Raw genomic sequence first — 16229 nt, forward strand, 5'->3', positions numbered from 1 at the left:
AATGGAAGCACCTGTGACGCTGATTTTGCCGGCGGCCGGCCGGCGTCACAGGCGCTTCCATTCATTTCTATGGGACCGTGCTGTTCGGATCGGCTAATCCGAACAGTGTTCGCTCATCTCTAATAGCCCCACCTGGAGTGCACCAAACAAATCATTTGCATATAGAATAAAAGTTGAAATCCAGTTGCCCGCGGAGGAGGTGATCTGGGTAGTGACACCCTTTCTATCCACATAGAGGTATCTACTAGAGAGCCTGAGGGGCGCATTGAGACAAGTGAAGTTGGATTTGGTCTTGGGAGGGAGGGGAGGAGAGTTCACATCAATTGTTAGGAAGGAAGTCCCTACCATCAATGTCAAAGCCTGAGGATAAATGGCTAAGCCCTACTGGCCAATGTGCAGGTAAATATTCACTGCTTTATGACTTGCATTTACTAATTTGTTGTTCTATTTGTGCTGTTTGTTGTTGTAGTTTTAACACACAAAGGGGTCTGCGTGCTCAATATATTTTTGTACAATCTTCTGTATCTGTTTGTTTTAAAATTTGTATAATAAAAAAAAAAATAAACATGAAATTTCAACCTCAAGGATGCATTTTGATACTAGTAAAGTATGTTCACTATCTCACTCACTGGCCCTAGAACAGCTTATAAGTGGTTTAAGTGTGGTTGTGGTGGTGGTAGACTCCCCTTTAAGTGTCAGTTTTTTCAAATTTAAACATGCCTAAATCTGTACATGTGTTTAAGGTAGTATCTTTCAAATATTTTGTAGTGGGTTAGTTATACATTGCCACTGCTTTTTTTTTAAATTTTTGGTCTGACTTTACAGAATGTCTCAAGAGTTTTCCAGAGTGTGTATGGTCATAAATGGAACAACTGTCAAAATGAAACATAGAAAGAATCATCATCATCATCACAATATAGTGACATCAACCCTTCACACACAACAGTTACTTAAATGGGGTACGAGGACACTTTCTGAAAATAAATCAGCCATGTTTTCTAATCCTACACAACCCCTTTAATCATATTGGTATCATACACAGAACAACAGACAGATGTTTTCTCAGTAATTAAAATACTCTATAAATCTTGCTGAATGCTATTGGTTTGATGCGTTAAAACGAATGTGTTGCTACTTCCAAACTCTGGAGTTTGTGGAATAGAATTAAAGTGGATTAGAATATAAACTTCTGTCCTAAGTGACAGAACACCATGGTTTGTTACAGTGTTGTCAGCTGCTAAGACCCTCTTCCCTGGTTCGGTGAAACCTTAACTAGAACACTTATTTACCATTGTGTACTATTAAAACTATATACACACTCTATAGACTGATCCAACAAAAGCTTCATCTGCCTGAATACATATGTGAATTGAAGTGCTTATGCCAGATAGTCAGTCGATCTTTATCTGCTGTATACATTTCTGGTTTCTGTTTTGTCTTTGTTTTGGGTTTGTTCCTTCATTTAAATTCTGCATCACTGTCAACACAATTTACCAATGTGGAAAAAACAGGATTATAACAGTGGGACAGAAAAAAAACCTGACCACATGGAAGTTAAAGCAAGTGGTCGCCTTCATTTACCCGTAATGATGAGCTCCTTAAATTGGGATTTATACATGCAAACAAGGCTTAATCTGGTTAAACTTTCTGCTTAATCTGCCTCAAATGTAAACAACATTTGTGATGCCTTAGAGATGGAAAATGATTGGACTCCTGAGACACTGCTTATCCTGTTCAACATTTTCGTTTTACAACTTCAAAGAAAAATTTATATATTTATTGAGGGTGTTAAGTATAGCTAGACAGAATTTGTTTCTTGGCTATTTAGTTAAAACCAACAGGGATTCAATTGGAGTTTATAGCTGTTGGTATAATGTGTGTGTTTTCCTTTACTGCCAAATAAGATTTTTAGATCATTGAAAACGTAATCCTATTACGATGTTGATAGATGAATTGACATTACATTGCACATACTTTGGTGGATTAACTACAAATGTATTAATAATGACTGTTTTCTATTAGCCCTTCAGAACTGACAGTAATTGACATACTCTAAACTACATGGATACTCTTAAATTTGGAACAGAAAGAAATCACAGGTTTTTTTTTCCACCTGTCCTAAACCCGGGGGACATTATATCAATTTATAATTATGGAAATAGAGGGTACAGTGAGACAAGTGAGACTTCCAGAACTACTATGCTGTTATGAAACAGAAGCTTGAGAATAAAATGATAGATACATTTAAAGAGTACCTAACCTTTCAATAAACTTACATAAATTAATAATACAGTGTGTACATGAAGACTAACACTATTTCTGGCCATTGTATGGAAATTGTGCTCTGCAATTTTAGCAGTTTTCCCTTCTACAGCCTCTATCTCTCATTACTGTTATTGTACAATGCAGACAGAGCCCCCTCCATCTGGTGTCCATCTGCATTCACTCTCATGGTTTGTTTGTTCGTTTTTTTAAAAAACATGACGGAAACTTTCTTCCATTGCATACAAAACTTTTTCTTTCCTTATAAAATTAAACAAATATGATGGAAAATGGTGTCCATCATATTGTTTACATTACAGTGAAAAGGTACAAACACAATGGATTTGGGTTCCACTTGTGTCCATCACTCTATCACTGTTAAAGTCCATTGCTCTCATCTAGAGATGAGAAAATCGAAGCTGACGAAGTGGATTTCAATCCTAATTTCAGGAAATATTCAATTTGCATCAAATCTGGATTTCCTCACACTTGGTAGCAAATAGCACAGCTCCAATCTGGGTTTTTAATCCCTTGGATGCCGCGGTCAAACAAAACCGCGCCAACCAAGGGGTTTTGCCATGCTACATGTCCCCCTCGGCACCCCCAGCGGAGAGATCAGGGGGTGCCGTCGTGATTAAAAATAAAAAAATACTGATACTCACCTGTCTTGGGCTCAGCATCCACTCCGGCTCTTTCTGGCCGGTGACTGAGGTCCTGTTCTCCAGGCCTCACTGGGGCCTGTGATTTGGCCCCAGCAGTCACGTGGAGTGCGCCAGCATAATGATGTCAGTGCGCTAGCGTAATGATATTATCGCACCCCACGTGACTGCTGAGGTCCAATCACAGGTCCCAGCAGTGACGTCTGGGGATTAGAACCTCAGTCGCAAGGAAGAAGAGGAGCGAGGAGGACACTGCAGACTGCTGGATACCCAGAAGCGGTGAGATAAGATGTATAAGTGTATTTCATGTCATGACCTATATCTTTTTAATCAGAGCCAATAAAGATTTTTAGTTTCAATGTGTCCTTATCCTAGGCTATTGAGTCTCCTGCTAGTGTTTGATATTGAGGGAATCCCTATTAAACGCTTGGTTTTAAAGATTATCTTCCTGGTACCCATCACTTTGGATAGGAGGGTGAGAGAATTACAATCATTGTTAGCCACTCCTTCATACATTGAAATTAGGGACATTAAATTAATTTTCAATACAGATCAAGCCTTTTTTCAATGTTCTTACGACAGCCAGGGCCTAACAAAGGCCCCTAATTCTGCCATCTCTGTACTCCTATGATTTCTTGATTTCTAGTCACAGTGATATGTATATGTATTGCAGTGAAGTAGACAAGTGATCACGTCCCCTAGTGGTAAAGTACCCAAGGCTGGGCCCCCATGTGGCTTAAATGCAGCGGTTTTACAGTTACTGCAAAGTGGATGGGATTCTAACAAATCCCATACTCGTATTGCAGAAAAATATGCACAGTGGACATGCTGTTCACAGTTTTGGAAATTGCTGTATGTCCGTTATACCTACGGAAACACTGCACTGCACCGGCCTCCAGTCACGCACTCTGCTCCGGATTAGGCTCAATGAATGGGCCTAGTTGGGAGGAGGGAGTATCTTCAGGCTGAATGGCCTGAAGAATGAGCATCTCGTTTCTTTTTCCGGGAGCTGGAACAAACCAGCTCCCGGAAAAAAAGAACTGAATGGCTCCCATTGATTTCAATGGGAGCCATCTTTTTGGTCAGGATTTTGAGGCAAAAAACTCTGTGTGACCTTACTCAAAGATGGAGCATAGGGAAGTACTCATATGACAAAGGCATTGGTTTACAATAGGGTGACTTTATTACCACATCTATCTAATTGCGAATACTGGTCTTTATTATATGTCAGTACAAAAGACCAGATCCAAAGTTTAGGTTAATTTTCAGTGTATTGCACCGACCATGTAGAAAATTAGTAATTTAAAATGGCGGAGGGGGTGGGGTATTTTGTGGTCAGGAATATGCATTATGTATGACATTAGCCACATATGGTATTGATATATATGGTACTGAGACAAGGTATATTATGAAACTCCACTGATTTTCTGGTTAAGAGAATGAATGTGGAGGTTTATATTGCTTGTTCCATTCTGAATATGATGCAGTTTGTATATTATTATTTAGCTATCATTTATTATAGAATGTCTTCTGTCTTCCATATATCTTGGGTATTATGAGCTTTTAAATTTTATGTATTGCAGATACTTCAGTAGGCTATGGATAAAGTACAATCCTAGACTACAAAACTATGGAAAGTTCCTTTCCTATTTACTTAGTGATGGCAAAAATGTAACATTTCTTGGGCTAAAATGGTAGAAATCCATCTTATAGCTTACTACTTCCTGATATTCTGTACTACTTCACATATATTACTGTCTGACTTTAAAATCATTTGCAGCTACTTCAATCCACCGAAAAAAATAGTTAACTATTAAGTATTAGCGCCTTCTGTTGTGAGCGTTTTTGTGAATGCGGCTGCCCAGTCACTTCGAAACCTCTAAACAGCAGAACTTAATTTCAGCCTCCAGGACTGCATAAAATCCAATTCCAGATTGTATTTGTCCGATATCACTTCCAATCTGCTTCTCCACTGAGAGGCTATTTGCAGTCTTTGTGCTTCATGACATTAAAACCAATAGGAAATGGTCATAGGGTGATAGTTGTTTGTGTCTCTTTGAAGTTGTTTATTATTTCTTGTTTCATGTTTTAAGCCATAGAGCCTTGGGAAGAATCATAAGACAAGGTTTTCAAGACCATAGTTTTATTTTCCTTTTTTTTCATAATCTGCTCCTATGAGATTGCAGGGATATCAAAACTATGATATAAATAGAAGGATTAATCAAATAAATGTCTTTTGTGGATTGAAACAAGTAACGCTCACTGTGTAAAGTAATAATGTGCTCAAAGGTTTCAATTTACATGAAGTCAAATTTCAGTCTGTAGATTTCATTAAGCATATGATAGGCTACATGGTTCTGTGGTAAAATGGCACGATATCTGTGTGCTGTCCATACCTTCCACAGACCCATTATTTTCAGTTAGTGTGTTGGACGCAAGACTGACATCCCCATATACAGACTGTGATCATTCATGGGCATGAGTATTTTTGCCATATTTCTGGTATAAATTATGAGAAATATGGCAGGGCTTATGGTCCATGCCCCCTTTTTGAGGAAGTGGCAAAGGCGGCGCAGAAAACCCCCCACTTTTTTTCATACCAAATGAGAATTTTGCAAAACATAATTGAGCTTTTTATGCCTTATACGCCAAAAAAATTACTGTATATACTCAAGTATAAGCTGAGTTTTTCAGCACATTTCTTGTGCTGAAAAAGCCCCCCTCAGCTTATACTCGAGTCAAACAAAAAAAAAATAATATTTTGTGTGTGTGTGTGTGTGTGTGTGTGTGTGTGTGTGTGTGGCTGATATTTGCTTTCTGGCTGATATTTTGGTCACTTTTGAATGTTGGTTGTGCTTTCACAAGCCACAAGTGGCTCAAGTAGTGCAGCTCATCCAGGATGGCACATCAATGCGAGCTGTGGCAAGAAGGTTTGCTGTGTCTGTCAGCGTAGTGTCCAGAGGCAGGAGGCACTACCAGGAGAAAGGCCAGTACACCAGGAGACATGGAGGGTGCTGTAGGAGGGCAACAACCCAGGAGCAGTACTACTACCTCCACCTTTGTGCAAGGAGGAACAGGAGGAGTACTGCCAGATCCCTGCAAAATGACCTCCAGCAGGCCACAAATGTGCATGTGTCTGGACAAACGGTTAACAATCGACTCCATGAGGATGGTATCAGGGCCGGATATCCACAGATGGCGGTTTTGCTCACAGCCCAACACCATGCAGGACGCCTGGCATTTGCTACAGAACACCAGGATTGGCAACTTTACCACTGGCGCCCTGTGCTCTTCACAGATGAAAGCAGGTTCACATTGAGCACATGTGACAGAGTCTGGAGATGCCATGGAGAGTGATCTGCTGCCTGCAACATCCTTCAGCATGACCGGTTTGGCAGTGCATCAGTAATGATGTGGGGTGGCATTTCTTTGGAGGGCCACACAGCCCTCCATGTGCTTGCCAGAGGTAGCCTGACTGCCATTAGGTACCGAGATGAGATCCTCAGACCCCTTGTGAGACCATATACTGCTGCAGTTGGCCCTGGGTTCCTCCTAATGCAGGACAATGCCATACCTCATGTGGCTGGAGTGTATCAGCAGTTCCTGCAAGATGAAGGCATTGAAGCTATGGACTGGCCTGCCCATTCCTCAGACCTGAATCTGATTGAGCACATCTGGGACATCATGTCTCGCTCCATCCACCGATGCACCACAGACTGTCCAGGAGTTGACAGATGCTTTAGTCTAGGTCTGGGAGGAGATCTCTCAGGAGACCATCCGCCACGTCATCAGGAGCATGCCCTTGTGTTGTAGGGAGGTCAAACAGGCTCATGGAGGCCACACACACTACTGAGCCTCATTTTCACATGTTTTAAGGACATTACATCAAAGTTGGATCAGCTTCTAGTGTGTTTTTTCACTTTAATTTTGGGGGTGACTGCAAATCCAGGCCTTTATTGATTAAAAAATATGATTTCCATTAATGATTTTTGTGTAATTTTGTTGTCATCACATTCAACTTTGTACAGAACAAAGTATTCAATGACAATATTTCATTCATTCAGATCTAGGATGTGTTATTTGAGTATTCCCTTTATTTTTTTGAGCAGTGTATATAGGAAGCTCTTATACTTCTCCCTTCTGGTAAATCCACTCCTGGCTTTGACTAAAAAAAAACACAGCAAAATGTGCAACAAATTTTTTTTTTTAGCTTTTTCTGCAACTTGGGGCCTCATCCAAAAGATTGAATACTTTACCTGAATCCTTGACAATAATTGACATGCTACATATTTAAAACCATTATTTTTCTGTAGTTTGTGGAGGGTATTTAATTGTTTCGAAATTATTTATATAGCTTACTTGTGTTGCACCAGCATATTCCACTGCATTTTACAATCACTGTCCTATATAGATCTCACAATCTATATTCCCTACCAGTAGGTCCACCAGCTAAATACTTGCCCCATGTGTCTAGGTTTCTATTACAGATAAATGGATTTGTTTATTGTTAAAAAAAAAAAAAAAAAAGGATGTTGATTATTAAAAACGCAAAAAAATGCATTTTACATGTGTTTTCATTGTCTTTTATAATCATTATCTGTTATGTAAAAAGCAGACTCCTAAATTTGCTAATAAAAAATTGAGTTTTATTTGGGGGGGTTTTTAACAAATTTTTGACACAACAAAATTCTTATGTCTAAAAGCTCCTTTGCACAGGCCAATTTGGAACAAGCCCTTGTTCCCTTTTAGTTGCCCAATTATCTTCTGGTCTGATAGGCTCTTTAGTGTGAAAGGAGACAGGCATCACTTATCACTTTATGTCCTGAACTTTCTGCTAAATGTGTTCATAGTGAAGTGAGACTGCATTCCCCCATGGCTTTGAAGAAAAATGGTGAGGACTTGTGTAAATATTAGTTCATAACATAACAAAAGCTTTTACTTGTGACAAATGACCTATAGCGACTCTCTGAATTATTCAATAGATGCCTTTCTGCATGTGTGCCGTTATACAGTTCACAATACTTTGTTCTCTTGCTGACTTTGTAACTGTATTTAGAAATCTGTACTCACTTTTACGTGAAGATACAGCCACATGATACAAAATGTTGACAAATATACGTTTCTTAATCTTATGTTTTAACAAAACCATCATTTGCTGCTTAAAAAAGGACAATTAAAAAACTTACTGACGTGTAGCTTCTGGAGCAATAAAATGGTAATAATACAGAGATATAAATGTAGGGAATTTATTATAGCAACATTTATAACATTTTTTTTTTTTAATTTTCATATTAAAAATAAAAAAAACCCACAACTTTAGTTCTATTAAGTGAGGGGTTCAGTGATATCCCATATGGTAAATCATATTACTGAACTGGCAAGTAAGTCTTACTATGACCATTTACATTTATAGCAGTTTCACTTGAATTTTGATAGCCTTGCTGAATTACCTTGTTCTGTGAGGTCGATATCTTGTGAATGACTGTGTCTAGGGGCTAACGCGTTTCGGAACAATACGTTCCTTCCTCATAGCATGATTCATCATTAAAGGTTACATTTTAAAGAATTCTTTCATCGGTGAGTTGCCAGTTTTCCACTTTTTTCGCAAATTTTCCACTTACATTGTAGTTCCCTCAGCAAAATAGATTAAAGTCGATAAATTGAAGTCAGCAATTATGCTTCAGACCACCATGTGTTTATGTATTTGAGGACTGTTGGCCATCATCTCTTTCACTGTATTGTTTTTCTACTTAACCTGTTGTATATGGCTCACTTTTTGCGGTATTAAATTATTATACATGGAATTGTTATCTTTCAGAGTCTTTTATCGAAAAAAAAATCTTTATTTAAAATGCTAACTAGGTAAAATATGAATCTTTATTCTCCAGCATTTCTTTAAATAAAAAAATACCTCAAAAAAAGAAACCATCTTTTAGTCCTCACTTTTCCAGACACCCGAGCCACCTACATAAAGTCCCCATCCTGCTGCTAGTCCCAGTTATAAAATATATGACATAAACCCTTAGAATGAATAATACTCCCGAGTACATCTTTAATAATGTCTATGTTTTCCCCCTTAAATAGTGCCCCTGTTTAATAATGTCCCATTTATTTTCTAATTAAAGGGGTTTTCCAGGTCATTTAAAAAAAAAAAAAAAAAAATCAGTGAGGTTCCAATACCCGGATCTCCACTGCTCAAATACTTAAATGGACCGTGGTACTTGTGCAAGCACCGTGACCCCTTCTCTGTTTACATCGTATCATTCATTTCATAGTGGCCATGGAATGTTACCACAGCCACATCCTATACGCTTGTATGGGAGAAGTCTGTAATTTCATCACATGGTAACTACAGATAATGTGCGATATAAACAGTCGCCAGGAACCTTCAAACAGCTGATTAGTGTGTGTGTGTGTGTGTGTGTGTGTGTGTGTGTGTGTGTGTGTGTGTGTGTGTGTGGGGTCCACTAATTTCTACTTGATAATCTAGTCTGAGGATAGATCATCATTAAAAAAGAAGCTGAAAATCCTCTTTAATAAAGCTTAAGTGCCATCTTAATTAAATTAATTGCCCCCCCTGACATAAATACAGCCAAGCCCCTAATGGCCCCTTATATAAATGACCCTCCTTATGTTTAGAATACTCCCTAATGACCCTGTATATAAATTATCACCCCTTTGTAGTCCTAATGTCCCATACTGATCCCCCTTATAGTCATAATGCCCCCTAACACAAATTGAAAACAGTCCATATTGGGAGATGCTGCATATAAATATCCCAATCCTGACTTTGTTTTCAACCGATGATTCCTCTGAAAATGTTACAGGCATATTTGCATTCTTCAAGTTATATGGAAACTGAGAATATTATCTTTCAGCACTGTTCTTGGGTTTATAATTCCTGATCTATCACTGAACAGACCACTCCAGTGCCAGCATCCCTGCATTATACAGGAGCCCTTACACTTGTATGTAATGAAGGCTCTACTTGTGTATACTTGTCAGTGAATTGGATTGTTGACAAATAATGAACGGTGATAGAAAATTTTTAATTGTTTGAAGACTTAGTTACACTTTAATCATGTCGGATCTAGTTAGTTCAGTATCAGCAAAAGCATTAAAATGATCCAGACCACAAAGAGTAATTCATTATTTCTTTGCTCCCCAACATTGAGCCAGCTATACCATGGTGTGATGCTATGTTCATCTTCATAGAAGCCCAATCCATGAAACTCCTTTAGTGCTATTTATCTCTAAGAGAAGCTAAGGTTCAGGTATGTTAAAATCTGGTCTGTCAGTTCTGATCTTTATGCAGACTACCCGATAATCTGCTGACATTTCTACAAGTAGCTGACAGTAATGTCAGAAGGCAGAGACTTATTTAGACTTTACTTTTAAATGGGGCAAAAGTCTAGTTTGGCAACTAAATACACTGGCCAAGGAGAGTGGATTGTGTCCTGCTGGCACTCAATACTTAGGGTAACTGTCAAGCCCCTATATAACCACAGCGGTCACTGAAATGATAAGTAAAGCCACACACCACTAACATATTTGATCCATTCTAACATGAAAATACAATATACATACCTGCTTAATCTGGGGTAAGAATTGATAGAAGCATATTGTTTACATATTCTTTGATAGCTCTATGGATAAAGGCTAGTAGCAACTTTAGACTGTAAGTCTAAAATGTAGGGCACTCTGCTATGGGGTAGAGTCTATACAGTGTATCTAGAAATCTCATTTTTTGACGTTATCTTCAGGTTCAAATGATCTATTATTTATAACGTAACCCTGTTCTCCAAAATAACAGGATCAATAAAGCCATCAAATTCAACCTATAATCCTACCTTGTTGACCCAGAGGAAAATATAGTTCTCATAGCTTGTGATATTTTTGCTTCCAAGAAAACATCCAAGTTGCTCTTGTACAAACTATTAACCAGCAGAGCATCCTGTAATATTGTTTATCATCTCTCCAGTGATATGTTATAAGTTATAATCAACTTTTTTTCTTTCTTATGCTTTATTTTTTATTCTTTTATTTGTATTTTATTCAGTTACAATTTTCTCATCCTGTGCAGTGTCCTTTTTATATATTTTTAAACTTGTCTTCCACTTTTTTCACAGACTACTTGGTCTTTACATGTTACATGTCACATCAAAGACTAGGAGATGTCTGAATTTTTTGGGACCTGCTGCCCCCTCCTCCTCCTCCTCCCCCGCTTTTTTTTTTTTTTTTTTAACTTAAGGTATCTCTCCTCTTCCTTCTTTTGTTGAGGTATTTCATATTATAAATCTGCCTTATGCTTCTATATCTGATAATGGACAAAATTATTGCTATGCTATTTGTCTTCTATGCCTATGTCGGGGTGGACACTAACACAGCAGATGTTGTCCGTGATTTTTATAATATTTTTAACACTTATGTGTGCCAATAAAGTAATAATTTTTATATTACTTTTTTATTGGATGTGTTCTTTTTCTTCTTTTAGTTCCTCAGTCTCATCACTTTTACAATAAAGAAGTCTATGAAGATGTAACATTTTTTACCGCTTGCCATCATTACAGGCCTAGGTGTAAGGAGATAATTAGAAAGTTCTCTGTACTGTCCATACGTATATTTGTACAATGTAATAAGGTAGCCCTAAGTTGTTGTTTTTTTTTCCAGCTATTGTCATATTGAAAGGTAAAGTCTGTGATCGCAGATCTGTTACGTTAAGTGGCTTTCTTGGTTTACCAATGCAATACCCAAAGTATTTACTGTCCCCTTAAATGAAGTGTTTCTCATGTGTAGTAAATAAAGATCGCAAACAAAAAAGGCAGTCTGGAGAAACGCTTAATCCACAGGAAAGAAATCAAACATACAAATGAACACGCCTGCTCTTCCCTTTTCATGTTCCATGTGAGCTCTTTGGATTATCCTGTTTGAGTCAGAAAAGCCATTGACAATGTTGATGGTCAGAACAAATGCCTACCCAACACAAAAGTGTTAAGAAGGATTATGTGTTTGGTTTGTTATTTTGTGATACAGCTGTAGGACACAGTCAGTCCTGTCTAACCAGAATTGTTACAAGCTAGAAATAGTACAATAGATGTTTCTATATGAACACTACCTATTGAGGAGCCTATTTTAAAGGAGAAATGTGATGAGATCAACCTTTTGTACTTTGGTCTTTCAGGAGGCCTCTCTCTGGCACAGACATTGCTGTAAGACATAGGCATTGCAGACAAGTCACTTTTTCTAAAGGCCAGTACCCTTTTTACATCTTTTTTCGTAACTCCTTTGTCAGTCTTCTCATGTTTATATTGATCCGCCTGACTATATTACATTTATTTAATCAGTATGCCAAAGGAGACTATCTGTAACAGGCTTTTTGTGCCTATCTCATGGGTATTTTACCGCACTTTAAAGAATTATTTGAACTAAAACCATATTCAGTCATGGGTAGTTGCATTTTGCTTGTGTTCTTCCATCAATCCAAAGAGACCACATCATTCCCACTTTGATTTGCTTTTGTCATGGTTTCCTATGTGTTTTTATTCTCATTTTTCATTTATCATTGTTGAGTTTTCTACTGATGTCCACTTATCTCATGTGCAAAGAGTAAAATTCCCGTCGTCTTATTCACTTCCATACTAAGCTGGCATAAAATGAACCATGAGACTAAAAACCAAACTCAATGGCCTCATGATGATTTCAATGAAATTCTGATCTCAGAAGTGTATAATGGTCTTCTCCATCCTGGCATGTTAATCGTGATTGCTTTTAAAGCTTGTATGACAATTGCTCAGTTTATTAAAGTAATGAATGACCATACAAAGTAGAGCCCAGTAGAGGGAACTCGAGCTTGGAGGGAGGGTAGCACATGTTGCAAAAGGTTGTCCACAAACAGGAACCATATGTGTGTTTGATATCTTTGTGGATTACCTGAACTGGACAAAATCCCACTTCCTAACAGTTTTTATATCCCTTGTTTTCCCCCTAAGGGATGAGTAGTATAAAGGAAATAGTTTAAAGTCTCTATTTTCTAGTTTGCTACTGGATCAAAAATCTGCTTCCTAACTGTAATGTGTGGACGTGGCCTTGTATTCATTTACCATTTTCATGGCATTTTTGTAAACATGGAAATTGAATTATTTTATATCAGGAAGAACTCATATAAGTAAAATAAAACATAACATTTAATCAAAGATGCTTTAAAAGAAGGTGACACCACCAAGCCAAAATCAAAAAGCAATAACATTCCTATAGGAGTGTTTATCCATAAGGGTCAAAAACAGGGGGAGCATTTCTGATAATGGTGTACATGCACTCTAGGTACAATAACAAGGTATAATACAATAGATTATTATATTGTATAAAATTTATAAAACCACTGTACTTTATTCTGCTTTTTTTGTGTTGGGGGTTGAGCTCAATTATGACTTTTCTTTTTATCTGTGGGGTCAGCAATCTGTTTATTCTGTATAGGCATTCTATATGGCATCAGTGTGGATATGCTATAAACTTACTGTTGCCTTTATGTTATATACAGTAAAGTGTTATAGAATCTGTTTGCATATGATTTAGACCTCCTGCTGTCCTGCTAGTAGACTCCTCAACATTGATATGGCAACACCAAGAAGGACAAGTGGTGATTTTGCATACCAATGTACACTATTTGCATATCAATAACTTGTCTATTGATAATGTGATTTCCATAGTTCCAAGACTTTTCATTCTTGGTGTTGCAAATTTAATGTCGAGGAGCTTATATAGTACCAAGGCAGCTGTTTGTATACAGTAGATACATATATATATAGTATCCATGTATGGGCAGTATTCTATCAGGAAAAACGACTGTTATATTACAATTAGAGATAAGCGAACACTAAAATGTTCGAGGTTCGAAATTCGATTCGAACAGCGGCTCACTGTTCGAGTGTTCGAATGGGTTTCGAACCCCATTATAGTCTATGGGGAACATAAACTCGTTAAGGGGGAAACCCAAATTCGTGTCTGGAGGGTCACCAAGTCCACTATGACACCCCAGGAAATGATACCAACACCCTGGAATGACACTGGGACAGCAGGGGAAGCATGTCTGGGGGCATAAAAGTCACTTTATTTCATGGAAATCCCTGTCAGTTTGCGATTTTCGCAAGCTAACTTTTCCCCATAGAAATGCATTGGCCAGTGCTGATTGGCCAGAGTACGGAACTCGACCAATCAGCGCTGGCTCTGCTGGAGGAGGCGGAGTCTAAGATCGCTCCACACCAGTCTCCATTCAGGTCCGACCTTAGACTCCGCCTCCTCCGGCAGAGCCAGCGCTGATTGGCCGAAGGCTGGCCAATGCATTCCTATGCGAATGCAGAGACTTAGCAGTGCTGAGTCAGTTTTGCTCAACTACACATCTGATGCACACTCGGCACTGCTACATCAGATGTAGCAATCTGATGTAGCAGAGCCGAGGGTGCACTAGAACCCCTGTGCAAACTCAGTTCACGCTAATAGAATGCATTGGCCAGCGCTGATTGGCCAATGCATTCTATTAGCCCGATGAAGTAGAGCTGAATGTGTGTGTTAAGCACACACATTCAGCACTGCTTCATCACGCCAATACAATGCATTAGCCAGTGCTGATTGGCCAGAGTACGGAATTCGGCCAATCAGTGCTGGCTCTGCTGGAGGAGGCGGAGTCTAAGGTCGGACCTGAATGGAGACTGGTGTGGAGCGATCTTAGACTCCGCCTCCTCCAGCAGAGCCAGCGCTGATTGGCCGAATTCCGTACTCTGGCCAATCAGCGCTGGCCAATGCATTCTATTAGCCCGATGAAGTAGAGCTGAATGTGTGTGCTAAGCACACACATTCAGCACTGCTTCATCACACCAATACAATGCATTAGCCAGTGCTGATTGGCCAGAGTACGGAATTCGGCCAATCAGCGCTGGCTCTGCTGGAGGAGGCGGAGTCTAAGGTCGGACCTGAATGGAGACTGGTGTGGAGCGATCTTAGACTCCGCCTCCTCCAGCAGAGCCAGTGCTGATTGGCCGAATTCCGTACTCTGGCCAATCAGCGCTGGCCAATGCATTCTATTAGCCCGATGAAGTAGAGCTGAATGTGTGTGCTTAGCACACACATTCAGCTCTACTTCATCGGGCTAATAGAATGCATTGGCCAATCAGCGCTGGCCAATGCATTCTATTAGCTTGATGAAGCAGAGTGTGCACAAGGGTTCAAGCGCACCCTCGGCTCTGATGTAGCAGAGCCGAGGGTGCACAAGGGTTCAAGTGCACCCTCGGCTCTCCTACATCAGAGCCGAGGGTGCGCTTGAACCCTTGTGCAGCCTCGGCTCTGCTACATCAGAGCCGAGGGTGCGCTTGAACCCTTGTGCACACTCTGCTTCATCAAGCTAATAGAATGCATTGGCCAGCACTGATTGGCCAGAGTACGGAATTCGGCCAATCAGCGCTGGCCAATGCATCCCTATGGGAAAAAGTTTATCTCACAAAAATCACAATTACACACCCGATAGAGCCCCAAAAAGTTATTTTTAATAACATTCCCCCCTAAATAAAGGTTATCCCTAGCTATCCCTGCCTGTACAGCTATCCCTGTCTCATAGTCACAAAGTTCACATTCTCATATGACCCGGATTTGAAATCCACTATTCGTCTAAAATGGAGGTCACCTGATTTCGGCAGCCAATGACTTTTTCCAATTTTTTTCAATGCCCCCAGTGTCGTAGTTCCTGTCCCACCTCCCCTGCGCTGTTATTGGTGCAAAAAAGGCGCCAGGGAAGGTGGGAGGGGAATCGAATTTTGGCGCACTTTACCACGCGGTGTTCGATTCGATTCGAACATGGCGAACACCCTGATATCCGATCGAACATGTGTTCGATAGAACACTGTTCGCTCATCTCTAATTACAATGTAATGGAAAATGTACCACTATACTCAAACCTAGTTCAGGTAAATATTAGAGATGAGCGAACAGTGTTCTATCGAACTCATGTTCGATCGGATATTAGGCTGTTCGGCATGTTCGAATCGAATCGAACACCGCGTGGTAAAGTGCGCCATTACTCGATTCCCCTCCCACCTTCCCTGGCGCCTTTTTTGCTCCAATAACAGCGCAGGGTAGGTGGGACAGGAACTACGACACCGGTGACGTTGAGAAAAGTAGGCAAAACCCATTGGCTGCCGAAAACATGTGACCTCTAATTTAAAAGAACAGCGCCGCCCAGGTTCGCGTCATTCTGAGCTTGCAATTCACCGAGGACGGAGGTTTCCGTCCAGCTAGCTAGGGCTTAGATTCTGGGTAGGC

At 39.6% G+C, this 16229-nt stretch overlaps 1 protein-coding gene across 1 annotated transcript in view; it reads left to right on the plus strand.

Annotated features, from left to right (window-relative positions):
- Positions 1 to 16229, plus strand: part of CLYBL (citramalyl-CoA lyase) — a 302308-nt gene that overhangs the window by 152989 nt on the left and 133090 nt on the right. The window lies entirely within an intron of this gene.

This window comes from Leptodactylus fuscus, chromosome 2, assembly GCF_031893055.1.
Source record: "Leptodactylus fuscus isolate aLepFus1 chromosome 2, aLepFus1.hap2, whole genome shotgun sequence".
Classification (NCBI taxonomy): domain Eukaryota; kingdom Metazoa; phylum Chordata; class Amphibia; order Anura; family Leptodactylidae; genus Leptodactylus; species Leptodactylus fuscus.